Raw genomic sequence first — 14024 nt, forward strand, 5'->3', positions numbered from 1 at the left:
TACTTACACAAACTAAAATTAATGTGTGCAAACTTAGAATACACCACTAATGCAAAATCCTGTTGGACGTCAGAAGTAAAAACAAAACGCTGCAACTGCACAACAACCCAGGCAGCATCAGTGCAGAAAAACAGCTTCAACAGTCTTTCAACTCGTCATCACTAACAGCCTTGTTCACAAATGTTATCGATGAGACCAGGAGTGTGACAAGGATGAATCCTGGAGGACGCTAGCAGAGAGCTGCAGGTGTGACAGCCTTACTGACTCACGTGAGGAATGACCTTGCTCACACCAAAACAGAAAATACCCATCCATCACCTCACATTTCTTCAGGAAGAAACTGGTTTAATTACTTAGGTAAGCAACCTGCTAATTAATATGACCTTCCTTCAAAACATTTGAATTAAAAAAAAGCATGGACCAACTGGTCTGCACCTAGATAAATTCAGACCACTACTTTTTAAAAGAATTGACTCTTTATAGCAAGATGTGATATGAGTCAATTTAAAGCTAACATTTTCAGAATAGATAAAGACGATGGCATGCAGTCTTCAAATTAAGAGGCAAAAGCAGTTGCAGGATAGTTTGTTATTCCCCAAATATTGTTTGAAAGCATGCTAAAAATTTTGCAAACCTGCAACACCACAAGCAAGAATAGAAATATACCATTAAGCAATTCTAAAGCTTGTCATTAGCGGCCTTGGAAATTTATCCTTAGTATCTAGAAAGCACACTAAGAAAACCAATCAGTCATACCTCCACTTGGTATTGAGGTTGAATCCAACATTCAAGTCTTCATTTTATTTTCCCACCTGTTTCTCCATCACTTTATTCACTCACTTTTCAAACTCTGATAGGCGGTAATTGTGTTCAGTGGAATATTATAATACTGTGACTGACTTACTTCCAATTTCACCATTGTGGACTTTCTAGTGTTAGTGTTGAAGTGATAAAAAAACAAAGAAAAGCATTCAGAAATATGACAACCCTTCAATATTTTTGATAAACAAGAGTTTTTCCAGCTATCAAAGATGTTCAGAGGAAGTCCATAGGTGAAGCTTTTCTAGCCCCGTCACATTACTGTGACAAATCACTTGAGACTCTCCTCAGCTTCATGGATCAATCACTTGGTTCCAGAATACTTTAAACCAGCGAGATTAGTTTCTGGGCTCAGGAAAATTAAGTCCAGGGGGTGGGGATGAGATTTTCAGCTTGCGATTTGTGTTTTCTTTCATAATTGTGATGGGAATGCACTAAATATGTCAGCATCATGCAAGGAATAGTGGAGGCAAAGGAAAGTGGGTAAATATTTGTTACTGCAGAAGACAGCTGGGGGCAAGGTTGGATGATGGAATGTAACTTTAACTGCTCTTGCATTTTCACAGTACAGGGCAAATAACCAGGCATGCTATAAATTTCCATGGTTCAATATGTCTGAAGAAATTAATTTAAGAAATTTAGCTCAGAATGTGACAGATTTCAATTCTGGCTTGGTATAGGTAAAGATCAGGAATTACCACTGATCAAATCGCTGTGCTTGTTCCTGGCTATGATTTGGAAATTCGAAGCTTAGCTCTGAGTTGAATATGCTCTATAAAAACTTCAGTAATCGGACCACAAATAGGCCAACTAACCTGTCGAGCCTGCTCCACGCCATTCATTACGATTATGGCTAATGTGGCTGTGGACTCAGCTCCACCCACCTGCCTTTTCTGTAAAATGTCAGTTCCCCTGCCATACAAAATTCTGTCTAACTGTGTCTTAAATATACTTAACTGAGGTAGCCTCTATGCTTCCTTGAGCAGGCAACTCCGCAGATTCGCTACTCTCCAGGAAATGCAGTTCCTCCTCAACTCTGTCATAATATAGTTTCCCAAAACTGGTTGCTATGTTCCTCAATTTTTACCTCACCTACCAGTGGAAACAACATTACTTCCTCTATATCATCTATTCCTTTGTAATTTCATATGTTTCTCCAAGATCTCCTCTCATTCTTCTGAAGTACAAAAGCTATAGTCTCAGTTGACTCTATTTTTCTTTATAGGCTAACCTTCTCTTCTCCAGAATCAACTCAGTGAACTTCTCTGTACCAACTCCAAAGCCAGTATACCTTTTCTCCAACAGGGAGGCCACAACTGCATGCTGCACTCCAGGTGCAGTTTCATCAAAACCCAGCACAGTAGCAGCACAACCTCCCTGCTCTTAAATTCAATCCTTCTAGCAGTGAAGCACAACATTTTATTTGTCTTCGTGATAACACCTACAAACCAACATTTAATATTTCATGCACACGTACTTCCAAGTCCCTCAACACAAAAATACGGCGTAATCTTTCACAATTTAAAAAAAAATAACAACCTGATCTTCTAGTTCTCATTCCAAAGAGGACAACTTTGCATTTACGAACACTGTACTCCCCCTGTCAGACCCTTGTCTACTCACATGACCTTATCTATATCTCTCTGCATCCTCAGTGCAATATGCTTTTCCACTCAATTTGGTATCATCAACAAATTTACATATGACACACTTAGTCCTCTCTTCCAAACTGTTCATGTGGATCATGAGCGTTTACTTGTATAATCAAGATTATACAGGCAGGTTCACCTTTAATGGTGGGATGTAACAACATAAATAAACTAAAGGTGATTTGGCAAAGTTATAGACAGCCCATCAACACACAGATATATCCATTTCATAACTGTAAAATATCTCACTTACGTTACTACCAAATAGGCCTGTTGAAAGCAGGCCATAAATCAAGAAACAAAGGAGTTCAGGTGGGAATTCTGAAAAGGGAAACAATGATTGTATTTTTGGAGAGTTCAAGGAGCTGATGAGGGTCATGACCCGAAATGTCAGCTCTTTAGTCCCCTGCATGGATGCTGCTTGACCTAGTGAGTTCCTCCAGCAATTTGTGTGTGTGTTGCTCTGGATTTCCAGCATCTACAGAATCTCTTGTGTTAAAGAAAAGTTATGTTGTATCATCATACAATAAAGCAGTGGACCATCACAAGTAATAGCCTGTTAGCTTGACTGAGGAGACTGATACAACGTGGGAGAATGAAAAAAAATCGTTGCTAGTGGCAGTTTGACATTGCAAAAGGAAGATGACACAGGAAAAAAAAGGAGAAAAACTACTGTAGGTCAAAGAAATAAAAACTTTTAAAAAATCAAAATGATGCCCTTTCACAAGATAATGGGACTTAGCTTAAACTAATCAGTGTTGTCAAAACGGTCACTGGAGGATAAGGAAACCAATTATGTTTATAATGATAAAATAGATTAAAATGGTAAGTGATAGAAATAAAGACTATAGAAGAGGGCATTGAAAATATTGCTGTTTTTAAAACATATTATGAGTAAATTGGCATATTATTGCACATGGGGAATGATAAAAATAATTGACTCTCTTAGCTCAAGCAAGTTTAGGTAGCAGACAACGAGAGATAAAGAAATGAAGTAGAATCTGTTGGAAACAAGATAAATAATTTGCTTTCTTGATATCCTGTCACACCTGCAAACCAACTTTTTCCTATTCATATACTTGCCCTTCCAAGTCCGTCTACACAACAGCATACTACAATCTTTCACCATAAAAAAAAAGCAGATCTTCTAGCTCTTGTTCCAAAGTAGATGACCTCACATGTCCCAAGATTATACATATCTGCCAATCTGGACAAGAGAAAATAACAGATATCTGACCAGAAGGGTACAGGAAAATTAAGGAGTTGGTGAGAATTCATGTAGGGCCTTGTTATTACTGTAACTGGAATGCTATGTACAGAATGGGTCTGCCTCCCTTACCAAAGCTATTCATGTAATAGAGGGGATTCAATGACAGCTCACAGGATAGGTTCTTACGAGATTGGTCAATGAGTATAGTACGCAGATTTGGACAACTACATACAGGAAAGATGTAAATAAGTTTGAAAGAGTGCAAAGAAAAGTTTCAAGGAGGTTGCCGGGTCTGGAGGACCTGAGTTATATGAAAGATTAAATAGGTTAGGACTTTGTTCCTTGGAACATAGAAGATTCAGAGGAGATTTGATAGAGGTATACAAAATTATGAGGAGTATGGATAGGGTAAATACAAGCAGGCTTTTTCCACTGAGCTTGTGTGGAACCACAAATAGAGGTCATGGGTTAAGGGTGAAAGGTTAAAAGTTTCAGCGGAACATGAGGGGAAACTTCTTCACTCAGAGAGTCCTGAGAGTGTGGAATGAGCTGCCAATGCAAGCTCAATTTTAGAGAGAAGTGTGGATAGGTACATGGACAGTTGGGGTATGGATAGCTAGGTCCCAGTGCAGGTCAATGGGAGTAGGCAGTTTAAATGGCTCAGCATGGACCAGATTGGCCAAAGGGCCAGTTTCTGTGTTGTACTTTTCTATGACTCTATGAAAAGAGATTAAGTAGCCTGGGTCCATGCACTTGAGTTCAGAAGAGTGAAAGGTAATCACACTGAAATATACAAATTTCTTTTGTGTGGCTTGCCAGGGTAGATGTCAACAAGGTAGTTTCCCAGCTGAGGTGTCTTAAACAGAAGTCACAGTTTCATAATAAAACAGTCAGTCATTCAGAGCTTTAACAAGAGAGTGAATCTACGGAATTCACTACCAATGAAGATCAGAAAATGGATGGATATGTGTTAAGAGATCATACAGGATATTGGAGGGATATTGGACAAGTGGACAAAGGTGATGCTAAATTACAGTAAATTGTACAGCCATATACTTGCACTTCCCTTGTCCATAAAGATGATAAGGGAAGGAAAATTGAGTTATGCAACATGTTTGGAACATGCTTTGTTTTAAATTGAATTTGAAAAGTGATTGTAAAAAGGGATTTTCAAATGTGATAATTATTGCTGGTCAAGACTGAATTAGGTTACTGAGGGGTCTGAAAACCGGATACACAGTTCAATCGAAATCTTACACAGCTGTGAGGTCAAGAACTTGAAGAAATAATAGGACCCTATAACAATGGGTGAGAATTTGTTCACTTGCTAGAATTGGTCAATAAAACTCAACTAACTCGCCTGGGGGAAAAGCTCATTTAATGTAACAAAAAAAATGCCTTTGCCTCTAGGGATAGAGGGGGACATGGATGGTGGTGAGCATTAAGAACTGATAATTGCTCAAGGAGAAGGTTGGAAAGAAAAAGCATTCATTTGGCGGTCATAGCAAAGATCCAATGCTATTATGATCATTCAGTCTGATTTGGTAAATAGAATCATATAGCTTAGAAACAGACCCTTCAGCTCACCATCAAGCGCCCTTTATCATTAAACCTATGTAAATCTCATTTTATAGCTTCGGTCATAGAGTTATTTAGTACAGAAACAGGTCCTACAGGCTACGATTAAATAGCTATCCGTGCTGGTCCATGAAGGTCTATACCTTGGAAATTCACATATTTATCTGGATAGTTCTTAAATATTATGAGTACCCATCTCCATCACACACAAAGGCATTTTATTCCCTCCACATTCCCACTAATGTCCCCTAGGTTCTTCTACTCATGTACACAGTAGAAACAATTTACAATGGTCAGTTCACCTACCAAATGGCATGGTTAAAAAAATACAAAGCACCCAGAGGAAGTCCATAGGGTCAACAAAGAGGAAGATCAAACAGCACACAGAGAGAGCATCTGAAGTCAGTATTGAACTTGGGTCACTGGAGCTCTGAAGAAATAGTTCTACTATTCTCCTTTTTCACAGTTATGCACACTAAGGTGATTCCAAACAAAATTCAAGACCACTCTGGATAAACTGGACAGCCTCAAAAAGTATGTAATAATCATGATACACAACGAACCCAAGCTAGTTCACTCAATGCAGACAGCTTATAAAGGCAACAAAAATCAAATCATGATGTGTATCTAAGATGTGATAGATCATTTTTTTTTCTTTTATTGCACACAAAGGCACATATAATACAACAGGCCTTTTCAAAAATGCATATGTTAAATGGGAGACAGCCAACTTATGGAAAAGCAAACACCTCTCACACATCTCTAGTGCTGCCCCTATCACAGATCGTCATTCACAATATTCTACTGTTTAACTACAGAAACAATCATCGGATACCACGGTTCTATCTGCAACATTTAATATAATTAATGGCACATAATGATTCAGATTAAGGACAGATTTAGTAACTGAAAATTAACCAGCCAGAAGGGATACAGTGTTGCATAGTACCACAGTCAGACAAAGCACCAAAGCTCAGGAAAGATATATTGTCCTTGGAGAGAAAAATGGTGATTCATCAATTTATAAATAAAATATGAACACAGTATACATAAACATAGTTCTTTCCTCCCCTGAGTTTGGAAGCATGGGGGGAAGGGTATGGGGGTAGTAAAGAGTTTCCAATTGAGTTGTTTAAAATTACAACAATTTAACTGGCAGATATATAGAGAAACCTAAGTGAAATCTAGTAAATGAACTCAAAATCTTAGATTATTCAAAAATAAGATAAATTGGTGTGTCATAACACAAAAGACAAAGGAAATCTTGAATGCTCAGCCTACATCAAAACCCAGTGGATTCTGGGTTATTTGCAAATTTCGTGCCGTGTCTTGACTGATTTGCATTAAGAAGGGTTTCAAGAGCGAATGCTCAGATGTTTCATAGGAACTCAGGTACAGAGTAGCCATTATTCAACTTGAACAGCAAGCAGACTTGGGAGCTGGGCGGCCTGTTACTGTTTTCCCTTTTGTTATTTAACTTCTTGGCCCAATGCTATCACGTCCTCCATCTTCACCACAGAACTGGGAACATTGCTTGAAAGGAGACACAATGATTTTGTGACATGTAGAACGTAGTGCATCAACTTATTAAACTTACTTTGTCAGCAATCTTAGAACAGAAGTGACAGGAGCATGGGAAGATCAGACTACTCCCTGAGCCTCAATTACCTTGCAGAAAAATGACAGCTAATTTTCCAGCTCAACACTTCGAGGATCAAAGATTAATCTATTAGCCACATACATTTACATTTAATGGGAATTTGTTGTGACGTGTTGACACAACATGATACAAAAAAAAATTCACTAATTATAAAGAATAAAGTGTAATATCAAATATAAAGTTAGAAGTTAAAATATAGATACTTTTTCATGTAATCAGTGTCTATTTAGCTATTAATTCTTGTTTTAATATAATCAGACAAAATTCTGTGCGGTATAATATTTCAAAGATTACCTCAGTCCTAAATTGCTGACCAGCGAACCTCTGGCAATCCCCCTTAATTTTAAACTTCCCAATTAAATGGAAACAGAGTTTCCACAAATGTCCTATCACTTTCATCCTCTTCCTTTACTTCTCACACCTCTAAATTTGAATACTGTACAGGTTGTTCCTGCTGTCTTGCTTTTCAAAGAATGATCCATTCTGTCAATCTCGTATAACTTGGTTACAGAATCTCTAAGTAGTCATTGAAGAATATTGAGTAAAATAGGTACCTTAGCACATTTCCAAAGGTCACTGAAGGTGTTGTACTGGTAGGTAATGCGGTTAAGAAGGCATTATGGGATACTTGCCTTCATTAGCTGAAGCAGAGAATATAAAACAGGCATAATATGGCACAACCTTATAAAACTTTGTTAACCAAAAGCACTCCTGCTCAACCACCTCTGTCCACCCCCTCCGAGATGATGAGCCCCTTCCTCCTCCCACCAGGATTGCCCCCATCTTCTCCATTAGTCCCACAAAATCACCCTGCTGCTCATTTCCTATTCCATTTTTCTTTTCTTCCTTCCTAAATTAATAATTTCGTCCTTTCAAAACTTTGCATCCCACGCCAAGAAATGCACTAGCAACAAGCATATGAGAACATCATTACCTCTCAGCTTTTCAAGTCAGAAACAAAGCTGGATTGGATACAATACACTTCTTTCCCGTACTTTGTTATGAAAAATACTTAACACTAGATTTAAACAAAAGGCTTGTTGATACCTTCTTCAGCAACACAGCACAAGCTGGAGATTTGCCCAGGGTAATACTTAGACACAGAGGTTGACGAAGAAACAAGAAGCAACATTAAAAAATATTAAGCACTATTTGTGAAATTAAAATTTATTTCATTCATCATTTTTGTTCTTTGAAGAAGCACAACACACCAGAAGCCATATTTATTGCCTACTTCAGGGTGTCCAGAAAGTAGACTTAATCATATCAGATAATAACGAGACTGATTCAAGCTGACAGAAAGGCAACAGTAACTCAAATAACCACATTTTACAACAGTGCTTTGCAGAAGAGCATATCTAGATGCAGTACGTGTTGAACCTTGAAGTGGATAGTCTACAGCATCACAAGACCACTAAGACACACTCAGTGGCCACTTTATTACATATGTCAGGTAGCTAATAAAGTGGCCTCTGAGGCTGTGGTCATCAGGTTTGGAAGGACTGGTAGGTTTCTTCCTGATGGTCATCAGCTTAATCTAACCGTATATAATACTCTGGTTTCGGACCATGCTTTATTTTATTAATACAATTATGTTGTTGGGTATTTTATTTTCTGCAGGACTCCTTAAAATGCAAATGTATTTTAAGAAAGTGTTCCTTTAATTACATTATACACTTAATAATATACTGTTTCAAGCAAGTGTTTTATTTTTCCTGTTTAAAATTTAAAAAATCACTTGATTAATAAGTTAAGTTTCTTGAATTAGCCATTGGGAATTGTCCTGTTAACAGTTTAGCCAATAAGATGCCCTGGGAAAAGAATGTGGGATGGGGAAGGGAGGGGAGTCATACTAGAGAGAGCATGGGATTATGGGATTGAAGAGGTTTGAAAAGAAAATGGGCAAACTTAGTGGAAGAAGATGGTGAAATGCTCACAGAACCCAATTGGAAGGACAGATACAGATGTCAAAAAATCCTCATGCACATTATGATCTCAGTGAATGTGTTTTCAGCTAGTCAGATAATACACAGCATTGCAGAAAGTGCACGAGGAGCATTCAACACGTTCTTTAGACATTCCATAGATATTTATTTATTTATGTTTTTTGCTTGGACTGGTTCTTCAGTGCAGAACCATTTCAGTACTATGAGTAAACTAAGTGAAGCAAACTGGATTGATCACATGGCGTGAGCTCCAACGATTGCAGGCACGCTGTAGACTAGCATATATGTGATGGGCCATTTTGTTTGTTATAGTTTAAAGTACTTTGTTATTCTGATTTCAGTCTACATCTACACTGGTGTGAACTAAATTATTGCTTCCTGGTGAACATTAAATTTGTATGGGTGTCTGTCAATATCCATATTGACAATTGTCTTATTTTCCCTTAGAACAAAAATTCAAACTTTTACATCTGTGTTTACCTGAACCATATCCATCCTAGACATGTTTATCTACTGGAAGTAGCCTTTCCATTGTTACTCCCGGGCATTGTAGAGCAATGTAGCATACACAATAACAGATAACTTGTTACAAGCCTATGGTGAGAGGGTTACATGTATTACATCAAAGCAGCAACTTCCAATCTACAAGAAACCATAATCTCAAAACAAATCACTAAATTTATCAGTGTCAATGCCACAGTTCTCCATGGCAATATTTAAATTCTCATCCTTTGGCCTAGTAAAAACATGCTATCATCTACTTCCTTACACTAACCCTACATGAATCTCTTTTCTCTGCTCCCCACGTTTACATCAGCAACTCCCAGATTCTACCACTCTCCTATACCCAAGTGGAAAGTTATAGTAGCTAGCTAGGCTGCCAACTTTTAGGCATGCAGGTGTGAGACAGATCAGCTGATTCAGTGGTATCACAACAACAACCTTCCACTCAATGTCAGTAAGACCAAGGAATTGTTTGTGGACTTTAGGAAAGGGAAATCAGGAGAAGACAGCACATTTCTCATTGGGGAGTCAGCAATGGAGAGGGCGAACAGTTTCAAGTACTTTGGTGTCAACATCCCAGAAGATTTCTACTGGGCCCAATTTACTGATGCAAAAATGAAGAAGACACACCAGCAGCTATATCTCAACAAGAGCTTGAAGATATTTGGTATGTCAAAACAATGTTTCAAGAAGACATAAACATCATGAAGGGCCTCACCATGCAGGACATGAACTCTTCTCACTACTACCATCAGGAAGGAGTTACAGGAGCCTGAAGACACACACTCAAATACATATGCTCTTCTGGATCCTAAGGCAAGGTGCGATTCACTGTTTGGACTACCTAAACACTGGTCCAGATAGACTAGGGGCTCTCTCACCTTGGCACTGAGGCTGTGAGACTGCCCCTGGCCACTGTCCTTGGATCTGTGAACTTTTGCTCTGCTAAATTAATGAACTGATACCAAGGCGTTGAGCCTATTCCGGGCTTCTCTGGGGATTTGGATCGAAAGACCCTGTTTGGTACGGAAGGCCATTGTTGTCACTCACTTCTATTGTTTGCATGGTTGCGTATCTTTCTTTTCTCTTTCTCTGCACATTGGGGATTGGTCTCTATATTTTTTACTTAGGTTCTTTCAGATTTCTTGATTTGCAGCTGCTTGTAAGCAGAAAATTCTCAAGGTTGTATAATTTATATATTCATTGATAATAAACGTACTTTGAATCAAAGTTTTAGGAACCGCTGCTTCTCCTCCACCATCTGATTTCTGAACAGTCCATGAATCCGTGAACACTACCTCACTACTTTGCTCTGTTATTCTCATTATAATTGTTAGTGATTGTTACGTATAGCACTGCACTGCTGTCATAGAACTACAATTTTCACAACATATGTTAGTTATATTAAACCTGATTCTGATTCTGAATCCACTCCTCTTTGGGACATGGGAGGAAACCAGACCACCCAGAAGGAAACCAAGCAGTCAGAAGGAGAAATTCCAAACTCCACAGAGACAGCATCCAAGCCGGAACTGAACTTGATTCTGTGAGGCAATAGCTCTACAACATGTGACACTGTGCACCAAATCAGTCCAGGAACATAACTAGTGGGCTACCACATTTTTGATAGTTTCTAAGAAATATTGCGTGGATCGCAGTATATTGCTGATTTTAATAGAAGTTATATTGCATAATTCACTTGGACCGTTTTACTTTTCTTTTCCCTCTCCTTTTATGATTAATTATTTTGACAATTGTGAAACATAAGTTTATATTTTCCTTAATTTTTTTTTGATAAAATAGAGGTGAGCAAAAAGGCTGCAATGAAGTCAAAAATATTGTCCATTAACGTTGACCAAGTGGTGGATCGATAGACCACATCAGCACATTCTCCTTTCGCTCCGCCCCCAGCCTGATCACTGAATCTAAGAATATTTGTTAATGCCCCAGCACCAGGCCGGCTACATTTTATATCCTGTTATTTTAACCAGTTTCAACAATTACTACATCCTCCACTTAAAAGCATTTCCCAAATTATTTAGATTAACTGCAAACTTTTTTTATGTAATTGATTAATTATCAGAGACTTTTAAAGAACCATGAAACACATCAGTTGTCAAAGATTGTAAAGGCAGTACTGGGTCAGGTCTTAGGATTCAATGTGTAACAATGTGCACAATTACCTGCTCATGTCCCAGGACAGTCCTGGACTAATCATGAAATCAAATCTTCAAGACTGATGGCACCCAGATGAACATAAAAGATTAGTGCAGGACTAGCACTGAAGTGAATGTAGGTGGTGGATCTGATCAAACCCGACCCAGTATAGAAAATTTGAACAGTCAGACCTGAAGGAATTGTGTCTGATTTTTGTCTACAGATGTGGGTCACTTCCAAATGGTTAATGTAAATCCAGCCTTAAAGGTGACGTTGAACTGCACTCGATTCTTTTTTGTAAGCTGATTTACATAATTATTCATAGACTGGGTGTGGACAGACAGAACAGGGGAATACAAGTGAAGGGAGAGCAGGATTGCATGGAAATCTCATTTAGCAGGATTAAAAAAATATCACAGTAACAGAACAAAACCGGCGTTTGGAGAGCAATTATGAGCATTTCACCCTGTGAACAATTTTTGTTAAGGCTAAATGAGAAGAAGATTAACAAATCTAGAGAACTCCAGATGCAGTTGCAAACCTGCACTCAGCTGCCAGGGGTGGAGTCTGTTACCCATGTTCCATATGCTCACTGCTCAAATCAGTTAATTCGAAGATGAATTTGGAAGCTTTCAATACATTTTAAAGTTCTTGGGCATACTCCTGAACTATGATTTTGGAAAGGTAGCAAGAATGATTAATATCAAATACAATTTTGGTTGAAATATGCAGATGCAATGGTAGAGTAGCCCCCTTACAAGATCATAATTTCTGTGATTCTATGTTGTTTCAAATGTTTGCAAGAACATGAGATTTGGCACATTCACATTGGGATGAAACAAATCAAGCTACCTTATTAAAACAGTTGCATGGTTAGCTAGTGCACCACTACAAATTAATCCCTTTTGACGTACTGAGGAAAAAATTCTAATAGGTACAATAATTTTGCAGTCAATCAGATAGCAATAAGCTGAAGATAGATCACTCTGCTATAACAAAACAGAAAATACTGTGGGAAGGGAAAGAGAGCTAACTTTTTGGGTTTCAGTTGTCTCCTTTTCAGTTCTGAGGAAGAATTATTGACCTGAAACATTGGCTCCATTTCACTTCCCACAGATGTGCCCTGATCTTGGTTATATTGTACAACTCCAAAATATTAAACTAATTAAAATAAAAACATTTAACCAGGATAACTCATGTATGTTAGTTTCATTTTCACTTTTTAGCATGGCACATGCATATGACATTGTGGTGTGATGACATATGTAATTCACAAACTTTTATAATATAATCCTTAATGGATAATGTAGACAGAAAACTTACTCAAACAATATATTTATAATATTACTCAAGTACTGAAATACTACTGAAATAGTACTGAAATGTTAAATGCACAAGACTCCTCCATAAATTCCAACTTAATATAGAATGCATCTGAACTTGTACACTGTACATACATTTGTGTACAGTATACTATAAAATACAGCTATATAGACATTCAGAGCATTATAAATTTTAAGTTGTTCTATTCTGGCCTAAAGATTTAATCACTGTGGAGGATTTCTTACTCTTGTAGGATAATGTCTTTCCTGACAAGGGGTGGTGGTCACTCTGATTGTCAGGTCATATTTGTGGCTGTGAAACAATCTCATGTTCTGGGGCCCCCTCCATGGAGACTGTAGAAGTTGTTTCTGGGACCACAGGAAGTGGTTCAGACAGCTTTTTGAAACTGAAAATTGACTTTTTATCTTTTTTGTTTCTCTGTGCAGTCCACTTATTTTTGTCTGCCTGCCATGCTTTGTATGAATTTGGCCTTTGTTGAATTTTCTGCAAGTATTACCTTTAAAGCTGCATTGGTCTGGTGTATGCAAACCTCTGCCATAACAGTAACACAATTTGTTCAACCAGGCTGCTATCCGTTGAGATGTTGCAATTTTGTTTACATTCACTTCCATCCCTAACTGCAGCTCAATTGTGTCTCTGGCTGCTGCTTCCATTGATACAGCAATTTCAACTGCTCTTTTAATTGTAAGTTATACTTCAGTTAGAAGCAGTTTTTGAATGTTTTCTTGTAAGATTCCACAAACTAAATGATCTCTCAGTGGGTCAATAAGCCCATTATTGAACTGACAATGTCAGGTAATCTCTTCAATTCAGCCATGGACACTGAAATGAATCCCTTTTCCTTTTGATTCCGCTTATGAAACCTAAAATATTCTGTGATCAACAATGGTTCTAAATGTTCCTTCATTTTTTTCACTGCAGCAGCGAAACTCATTTCTGATGATTTGGTTGAAGCAGTTAAACTTCGAAGCAAACTGTTTGCCTTTAAACCCAATGCACTCAGCAAAATTCTCATTGGCTATATTTCATTTGTTTAAAAATACTATTGAATTAGCTCAGTATATATGAGCCAGTTACCCGTTATGTAATCAAACTCGTCAATCTTTCCAATATAGCCAGCCATTTTGCTCTTATTTTTATGATTATTATTACCCAAC

At 37.9% G+C, this 14024-nt stretch overlaps 1 protein-coding gene across 1 annotated transcript in view; it reads right to left on the reverse strand.

The window, feature by feature from the left end:
• Positions 1–14024, reverse strand: part of cntnap2a (contactin associated protein 2a) — a 1898214-nt gene that overhangs the window by 1748711 nt on the left and 135479 nt on the right. The window lies entirely within an intron of this gene.

Source organism: Mobula hypostoma, chromosome 3 (genome assembly GCF_963921235.1).
Source record: "Mobula hypostoma chromosome 3, sMobHyp1.1, whole genome shotgun sequence".
In the NCBI taxonomy this organism is placed as follows: domain Eukaryota; kingdom Metazoa; phylum Chordata; class Chondrichthyes; order Myliobatiformes; family Myliobatidae; genus Mobula; species Mobula hypostoma.